The sequence below is a fragment of the Brachyhypopomus gauderio genome, unplaced genomic scaffold (assembly GCF_052324685.1).
Source record: "Brachyhypopomus gauderio isolate BG-103 unplaced genomic scaffold, BGAUD_0.2 sc52, whole genome shotgun sequence".
Lineage (NCBI taxonomy): Eukaryota > Metazoa > Chordata > Actinopteri > Gymnotiformes > Hypopomidae > Brachyhypopomus > Brachyhypopomus gauderio.
The window spans coordinates 1,825,749-1,834,763 of NW_027506877.1; the positions used below are offsets into that span (position 1 = coordinate 1,825,749).

A 9,015-nucleotide genomic window follows, 5' to 3' on the forward strand; every position below is an offset into this window, starting at 1 on the left:
AAATTTAAACAAAGAGCGCGCGCGTGTGTGTGTGTGTGTGTGTGTGTGTGTGTGTGTGTGTGTGTGTGCACGCGCTTGTGTGTATACACAAGGGCCTGTGTGTGCGTGCATGCGTCTACGTGCAGGTGTGTATGTGTTTTGAAGGTGAGGCACATATTTGGACAATGAAAGCAGCTCCAATCATGCACACAGTGTTGTTAATGGTAGTTGATGGTCCTTTAGTCCTTCAGCACTGAAACAACCAGCATCCGTAACAAAGCCCCTGAGTTCAGGATGTAGGCCAGTCTCTCCTGACCTCCATTACAATGACACCTGACTCGTCTCTCTTTGTCTCTCTCTCTCTCTCTCTCTCTCTCTCTCATGTGTATGTGTGGTTTGACTGGTGAAAATGTGCCTCAGAATGAAGCCACTCTTAAAATAGCAGACACTCTGTGTCCAGGAAATGTTTCAGTCCCAGACCCAGTCAGAGCAGCAGGACGGGCTTATAGCCTCAGTGTTACCTGTCTTCTTGGTGGTGATGGGGGTGGTAGTGGTGGGGGTGGTGGTGGTGGTGGTGAGGGTGGGGGTGGTGATGGGGGTGGTGATGGGGGTGGTGATGGTGATGGGGGTAGTGGTGGTGGTGATGGGGGTGGTGATTGGGGTGGTGGTGGTGATGGGGGTGATGGTGGTGGTGATGGAGGTGGTGGTGGGGGTGGTGGTGGTGATGGGGGTGGTGATGGGGGTGGTGGTGGTGATGGGGGTGGTGATGGTGGGGGTGGTGATGGTGATGGGGGTGGTGGTGGTGATGGGGGTGATGGTGGTGGTGGTGGTGATGGGGGTGGTGGTGGTGGTGATGGGGGTGGTGGGGGTGATGGTGGGGGGTGGTGATGGGGGTGGTGGTGATGGGGGTGGTGGTGGTGATGGGGGTGGTGGTGATGGGGGTGGTGGTGGTGATGGGGGTGGTGGTGGTGATGGGGGTGATGGTGGGGGTGGTGGTGGTGATGGGGGTGATGGGGGTGGTGATGGGGGTGATGGGGGTGGTGGTGGTGGTGATGGGGGTGATGGGGGTGGTGGTGGTGGTGATGGGGGTGGTGGTGGTGATGGGGGTGGTGGTGGTGGTGATGGGGGTGGGGGTGGTGATGGGGGTGGTGGTGGTGATGGGGGTGGTGGTGATGGGGGTGGTGGTGGGGGTGGTGGTGGTGGTGGTGGTGGGGGTGGTGATGGGGGTGATGGTGGTGGGGGTGGTGGTGGTGATGGGGGTGGTGATGGTGATTGGGGTGGTGGTGGTGGTGATGGGGGTGGTGGTGGTGATGGGGGTGGTGGTGGTGGTGATTGGGGTGGTGGTGGTGGTGATGGGGGTGGTGGTGGTGATGGGGGTGGGGGTGGTGATGGGGGTGGTGGTGGTGATGGGGGTGGTGGTGATGGGGTGGTGGTGGGGGTGGTGATGGGGGTGGTGATGGGGGTGGTGGTGGTGATGATGGTGATGGGGGTGGTGGTGGTGATGGGGGTGGTGGTGGTGATGGGGGTGGTGGTGGTGGTGATGGGGGTGGGGGTGGTGGGGGGTGGTGATGGTGATGGGGGTGGTGGTGGTGATGGGGGTGGTGATGGTGATGGGGGTGGTGATGGGGTGGTGGTGGTGGTGATGAGGGTGATGGGGGTGGTGGTGGTGATTGGGGTGGTGATGGGGGGTCTCATGGACGCTGTCCTGCACTCTGCCTCAGTGTTGGTCAGTGAGTGAGCCTGAACAACCACCACTTCACACTCAGGACTGCTTATACTAGTAAGACCAAGTGCCTAGGGCCGTGTGTGTGTGTGTGTGTGTGTGTGTGTGTGTGTGTGTGTGTGTGTATACAACTTTTGTTACAGAATGATGTCTGCTTGTGGTCTCATAACAACCTGCTGTAATGTGGTCTGTAGTGTGAGTGTGTGTGCAACAGTGAGGAAACACACCCTTATAAATGATTGACAAATGTTCAGCTTGTCTTTAAATATTCATGTGAGTCTGAGCATGTTCAGACACACATACATACACACATACACACACATACAGAAAGCCTAAATGTTACATTTCCTGTGTAGCCTTTTGTTAAGATTTTATCTATCTGTGTGTGTGTGTGTGTGTGTGTGTGTGTGTGTGTGTGTGTGTGTGTGTGTGTGTGTGTGTGTGTGTGTGTGTGTGTGTGTGTGTGGGTGCATGTGTGTTCTTCATAAACCAAACCTGGCTGACCGTGACCTTTTCATGAGACATGTGGCAGAAGTTCACAGACCAAAACGCAACCACAGTCTCACCCTCCCCACTCACTCTGGCTTTCTACATCCTACACACACACACACATACACACACACACATATATACACACACATACACACACACACACACTCTCACACACACACACACACACACACAGCGATCAGGATCATAGTCAGACATGGGTAGGTGATAAACTGATGTGCCATCAAAAGATATGAAACATGAAGACATGCACACACCCAGCTTCCATATACCACATTGTGACATGGGATGATATACTGTATTGATATTCATGTTTCATGAATCTAAAAGGTTTAGTTTTCCTTCCTACAAAGTCCAGAGATTTGCAGGTATTCTGTGGTATGTGTGTGTGTGGGGGGGGGGGTCTATGTCTGTACAACCAAGAGAACACAGACTGCTGTCCTGACATGAACAGCTCCTGTGAGTCACCTACTGACTAAGCACCCAAACAGCTTAAGCACGGCACCTCTATTCATGCAATACACGCATCTCTCGGCATCAATTCAACTCGTGCACGATTTGGGTAAGTTGATACTCCACATCCTTGAGAAACATAATATAACTATTGCACATGGTCGCCTGATTACCAAAAGAAACATTTCACCTTAAGTGCTTCTTAGCACGGAGTGTCCGCCGTGCTCAGTCTTCTGGTCAAAGTGCAGTTTATGGACCAATGGACTGTTAACTTTTGTACAAGCACTTCTAAATATGTGTGAGGTCCACGTTGCACAATGGAGTTGTGTAGTCAGCAGGGTTTGATAGGCCTACTGCATGTGTTTGAAAGGTAAGGTGTGTGTGTGTGTGTGTGTGTGTGTGTGTGTGTGTGTGTGTGTGTGTGTGTGTGTGTGTGTGTGTGTGTGTGTGTGTGTGTGTGTGTGTGTGTGTGTGTGTGTGTGTGGAGGCAGTTACAGGGTTTGGCTAAGTGTACAAGAGGTCAGTAGGGCAGTTGAATAATAACCTTGTGTGGTTAGTAAGGTACAGTAATCTTGGTCCAAGCGTACAATATGGTTAGTCAGGATACTCATAACCCAGCTTTCATTCTTTGACATATGTGACAAGCTGTCTACATTTTGTAGATATCAGATCGTGTACAGTAGTGGTGAATATGTACTTGGGTATATATAATCGTATACATCTGTAATGAACATTGCGTTTGCATATTGAGGTTAAATACAAATGGATCTAATGGGCAGGAGATGTTGACCTAGTTAAGCACACTAAGCAGCACACCGAGTGACACTGGTGTGTTTGGCTTTGAGAAATGTGTTCACTTGAGCATTGTGTTCAACTTCATTCTCTTTTTCTCTTTCGGTTGGTTTTAAGTCTGATGTGTGGGCATTAGTGTATTTCGTGCACTACTGTAGGGGTGTGTGTGTGTGTGTGTGTGTGTGTGTGTGTGTGTGTGTGTGTGTGTGTGTGTGATGGTCTTTGTTCTCAGTCAGGGGTTTTCTTTCTTACACTATATAAAACTGAGGTGTCAGATTAGCAGAGGACAGGGAGAACAGACACAAAGCGTGTGTGCCTGCCGGTGTGAGTGTGTGTGGGTGTGTGTGTGGGTGTGCACTCACATATGATGGCCCAGCTGGTGAGTAGACAATAACAGAAAGAGCTGGCCCACACCACAATGCTGACACTCACATGCAGCCTGGTCACAAGAACACACACACACACACACACACACACACACACACACACTTGTGCTCTCTCTTGCCCTCTACCATCCTCTCTCTCTCTTTCTACCCCTCTCTCACCCTCTCTTTCTCACCCTCCCTCTTTGTAACCTTTGGGGCAGAGAGTGCTGTGGGCCTTTTATGCCAGCTGTTCTCACCCTGACTGACTCTTCTCACCCTGACTGACTCTTCTCACCCTGACTGACTCTTCTCACCCTGACTGACTCTTCTCAACCTGGCTGACTCTTCTCACCCTGACTGACTTCTTCTCTATTCTCTGCTCTATTCTGCTTAGTGCCTCCATCCGAGTTCACCGTGACATTTCAGATTTTTCGTGATGCTGTTGGTGTTATTGTAGTGCTTGATACTGCCTTAGTGATGTGTGATGAGTGACTGCTGAGTTTAGATTTAATGTAGAAGTTAGTTGCTATTAAACATATGATCTTTAGCACAGTGGGGCATTTTAGAAACTATTACATTTTATGAATTAATGACATGATCACAAAATCTGCTTAGATGTAGACAGATCTTCAACCATTGCACACAGTACATTGTCATTTTGTGCTTTTGTCAAAAAAAAAACAGTGGAATTGTGCTATACGGTAAACTGTAAATTAATTATGTTCCAATATTTTTAGGACAGTTTACCCTATCGTCATGTTCCAGGCTTAAGTGTATATGGTGTTCTGGTGTTTGGTTTGATCCCTGAAGAGTGTTCAATAAATATTGTGCATTCTCTCTTGAGGATACGCGCCCTTGTTTGGATTGGAGTCAAATATGGTCCCCTTTTCGTCTCTTTTCTTCTTTGGACATGTCAGAACACCCCGGAGCACAGAGGCCTTGTTCTCTCTCTGTGCTCCACTTTCAGATGCTGTAAATGCCTGTTTACTTGTCTGCATTTTATTATAATACTTGCACTACAGACTTGGGAATGAAGGGGAAAAAATTGTTCCCTTTTTTAAGGTGGTATTGGGAAGAAAACCATGTTCCCTTTTTAAAGGTGGTAATGTGAAGTTCCCTGCACACATGTGCTGGTCACCGTGCAAGTATTGGAGATCCTTTTAAAGTTGTACCAGCTGTGTCTCCAGAGGGCAGCTGACCTTTCAACCCATGAGTCATAGGTCAAGAGCCCTAACCAGTATTCCACTTTACTGCTATCAGTAAATTAATAAATCAACCTCACCTGCCTGAAACATCTGTCTGTTACACTGACTGGCAGAAACATGTAATGTTTGGTTTGAAGTGTGTGTTCATTTGAAGAAAGGTGCTGCTTATTTCATATCTGAAGTGACGCTTCCTAATGTGTGATCCTGATCTGTGGTTCAAAGAAGTCTTCTGTATCTTCCATTATCATTTTAATCCTTGTAGATTTTGTGTTGAAGGTTTAGGTATTCAGATTCCGGCATTATGAGGCTTCAAATAACAACGTCTGGCTTTGTTGTTTACTGAGAGGGGCAGGGGTGGGGGGTGGGGTGGCTCAGCACACACCAGGTGAAGGTCGAATCAAATATGGGCCAAGGTGCATTATTACTTGCATAATAACGTGTGTGTGTGTGTGTGTGTGTGTGTGTGTGAGAGAGAGAGAGAGATAAATCACACATCACACAGTTTCATGGGGGGTACATACAAACACAAAAGATGCTTTTTGCCCTTGAGGGTTATTTTCCTCCACAAACTCTTGGTGTGCTACTGTGCAACTGTGTTCTGCTGACGGTGTGTGTCTGTGTGTGTCCTGGAAAAATAGGGACCAGAATTCTGACTAATACTTTCTGGTCTTGTTGTAGGGAAGCTGTGACTCACATCTTAAACTCTCACACTGTTCCTCTCACCTATGAGCTCTTCACACCACATGGCCAGATCTGAATCTGACAGACTTGCCGTCTGTGTGTGTGTGTGTGTGTGTGTGTGTGTGTGTGTGTGTGTGTGTGTGTGTGTGTGTGTGTGTGGGAGTGTACCCCATTGCTGATTCATGGTGTCCCACAAAGTGGAGGATGAGTGCTGAGTACTGGTTGTACCAATGACACATACCCCCACCACACACACACACACTTAGTCAACTTACTGTTTTACTATCAGTACTTAAGTATTTTGCATTGTGTGCAGGTATACTAGTTTTATTCATTTTATACAAGCAAGTCTTGTATAAAGTGCTATACTCAAGCACTGTGGGGCCTGTGTGTGGTATCTAGATTCTGATGTACCCACGGGAATGCTGATATATTTAGCTGCTGTTTGAGAGTGTGAGAACAGTCTCAGAAGAACACGCTCTCTCTCTCTCTCTCTCTCTCTCTTTCTCGCTGACTTTCTTACTCTCTGTTTCTCTCTATCTGCTCATTAAACTTCAGATTACAGCAGACTCTATGCTAGTCTGAAGAATTAACACAAATTACACTTGTGCTGTAGTTGGAGATTATAGGACATTCATGCACACACACACACTTTAAAGTTGAAGTTGTACATATGTATGCTAATGCCAAGCTCCATCAGTTCACTGTACCCCTAACATAGGCATACACGCATGCAAACACACACCACAGCCTTTGTCTTTTATGGTCTTTTGTTCTTCTAACGCTAAGGGGGAGGGGAGGAGTCACTGTCTGGGCAAAAAGAGCAGTAGGATATTAAGTAAATCATATATACAAAGATGTACACATACACACATAGCTCAGTAAATATCTATTTATTGATGGGGTTTGTGCTTAACGCATCTTCTGTTGCCTGTGTTGGGTGCCATGCCCAACTTCGCTCACATCCGTTGTGTGTGTGTGTGTGTGTGGTGTCCTTCTGTTACTGCCCAAGAGTTCTCGTGACACACTCTGTGGTTCAGCTGGTCGTCTCGTAGTCGCTGATGTAACGGAGCTAAATATAACATTCAGGAACGTGCAGTGCACTTCTGAGCTCACACACACACACACACCACAGCGTCTGTTTGTCATTACTAGGGTGCAGCGCCACTCCAAATGCCAGCAAGCGCAATGCCTGCTGTTTAAAACCCTTTACAGGTCTCATCAGACTTACTGTCATAGACATGGGGAGAGAGGGTTTAGACTGCAGTTATGTAGGTTATATCAATGCTCTAGGTTAGACTTTGACCTATATAAACTGTGATGTATTAAATTTCCAATGACTCCTATTGTTGCATTGTTTTCCCAGCCCAAATATTTGCAGGCTATTTTGGGCTGTTTTACTAATTATGTTTATAAATAACTTGTACTTGTAGACGCCACGTAAGACACTGTGCTGCCTCGACGTCATAGAATTAGAGGATAAAACTCCGGAACGCAAAGTACTGTTCTATATGTGGTGATGAAGCGTGATTATCGGGTCCAGGACGAGTTATAAATAGTCTGGGAGAACGGAACTGCAACGCTAGGTGACCCGCGAGTAGGCTGGTCACGAGTCCACCTTAAAAAAAGGGGGGGGCGGAGTCTGTAGTCCGGTAGCGAGGCTGGAGTCGTTTGCGCTGTCAGGGAATTCCGGCCGGGGCGGTGGACGTCAGCTGGCATGAGGGGCGGCACGGCGCAGTGGCGCGTGCGTTGGCGCGCGCGCGCGTGTGTGTGTGTGTGTGTGTAGTTGTCCCTTTAAAACCCCAGCGTCGCTCAGCGCAATCCGATCCCTGGTTTTGTGAGAGCCAGACCTCTTATGTTCGATAACGAAGACAGACCAAACGTCAACATTAAAACGCTGTTGTGTGTGTGTTTTACGCCATACTTTGAGTTCAGACACGTTTAAAGAACAGTGCGGTGGAGTTTAAGAAGGGGAACCGAAGAGCGGAGACTTCCGTGGATTATTGCGACCGGCTTTACCGGACAAGCTCTGGTATTGTGCACGGAGCGGTACGTTTTAAGGATCCGGTCTCCGCTGCGGTGAACTCGAGCTACACGGTACGCCAGTGTCTCACCGGTATGAACTGCAGTGTTTAACTCTCCGGTCTCGTCGTCCTCCCGAACCTGCTTGGACGTCCTAGCCGATACTTTCTCAGTTGGACTTCTCCCTGTGGGTTGTGTTCGTGCCTCGTTTCACGTTAACATGTCGGTCATTCACGCACTTGTCTGGATGTTTTTATTTGTTTGATCATTCACAATTCAGTCATTTCTGGGTGATCGTGCATTTAAGTGAAATTAAGCATTTTGGTGGAGATTAAAATGTGCTTACGTGGAAATTAAGAACTCTTCGTTATTCTTCAACAGATCGAGTCTGGTTTTATGGGACAGGAGTGACGAGCGTTACATATTAGCTCTTTAAGGACGAGTTTTACTACTAAGGTAAGTGCTCTCTTCTGAAATGCGTCTTTGCCGTTTCTCTGATAGATTGATGGATTCTGGAACAAGTTCACTGTCGTCTTGCCGATGTAGATTGAATATTTGAGGTGCTCCAGCGTACACGGTGTGTGTTACGGTCCTTGAATGAATGTGTTGTAGTAACAGTTGAACCGGAAGACCAGCTCGTGCTTTTGTTTTAACCCCTTAGAGTCTGAACAACATTTTTGAAACACTGACATTACGTGATCGCAATAATTTTTTTGCTTTTATGGTAACAGTTACATGAGTATATTACGACACTCGTCACGATCTGTTACGTGTAATGACGCTGAAGTGAGGACACGTAACGCTCGGATGTATGGTGGAGTGGAGGGCGACATTTGTGGCGACTGAGCGGATCCCACGTGCCTGTGTGAGGGCGGGGTAGGGGGTTGGGCTGCACACACACACTGGACGATTGTGTGGAGCGATCCTCGCCTTTGTCTGGGGCTGTAGGCAGGGCTCAGTTCGGGGTGGGCACGGAGGCGATCCAGCCCGGTCGCACGACGTGAATGAGTCGCGCACACAAAGCAAACGCCCGAAAGCATCATTTGCATCATCCTACTACTACTTCCCGATCAGGGAACGGGTGGGTTTTTATTCGTGCGTGGTGCGCGCTTCGTTTCTTAGAACGTTCCAATGTATCTGAATGACGAGCTCGCGCTCCGAGCACGCGGGACGCGGAGTGTTCCATAAACACTCCAAACTCGGGCTTAAGTGAAATTGTGCACACAGCAAAAATCTGAATATGACGGTCATGTCGGAGGGCTGTTCGTGTGGGGACCGGTGATTT

At 48.1% G+C, this 9,015-nt stretch overlaps 1 protein-coding gene across 29 annotated transcripts in view; it reads left to right on the plus strand.

Annotated features, from left to right (window-relative positions):
* Positions 1 to 9,015, plus strand: part of kdm6ba (lysine (K)-specific demethylase 6B, a) — a 102,563-nt gene that overhangs the window by 44,166 nt on the left and 49,382 nt on the right. For 10 of the 29 annotated variants that reach the window (XR_013124450.1, XR_013124461.1, XR_013124454.1 and 7 more), the window contains one exon: positions 8,112 to 8,186. The exons of 4 other annotated variants lie outside the window; for them this stretch is intronic. The gene's annotated coding sequence lies outside the window, so the exon portion shown is untranslated. Of the gene's footprint in view, positions 1 to 7,485; positions 7,825 to 7,849; positions 7,953 to 8,111; positions 8,187 to 9,015 lie in introns of those variants that run through there. 15 more of the 29 variants (XR_013124449.1, XR_013124460.1, XM_076987401.1 and 12 more) reach the window with 10 other exon arrangements.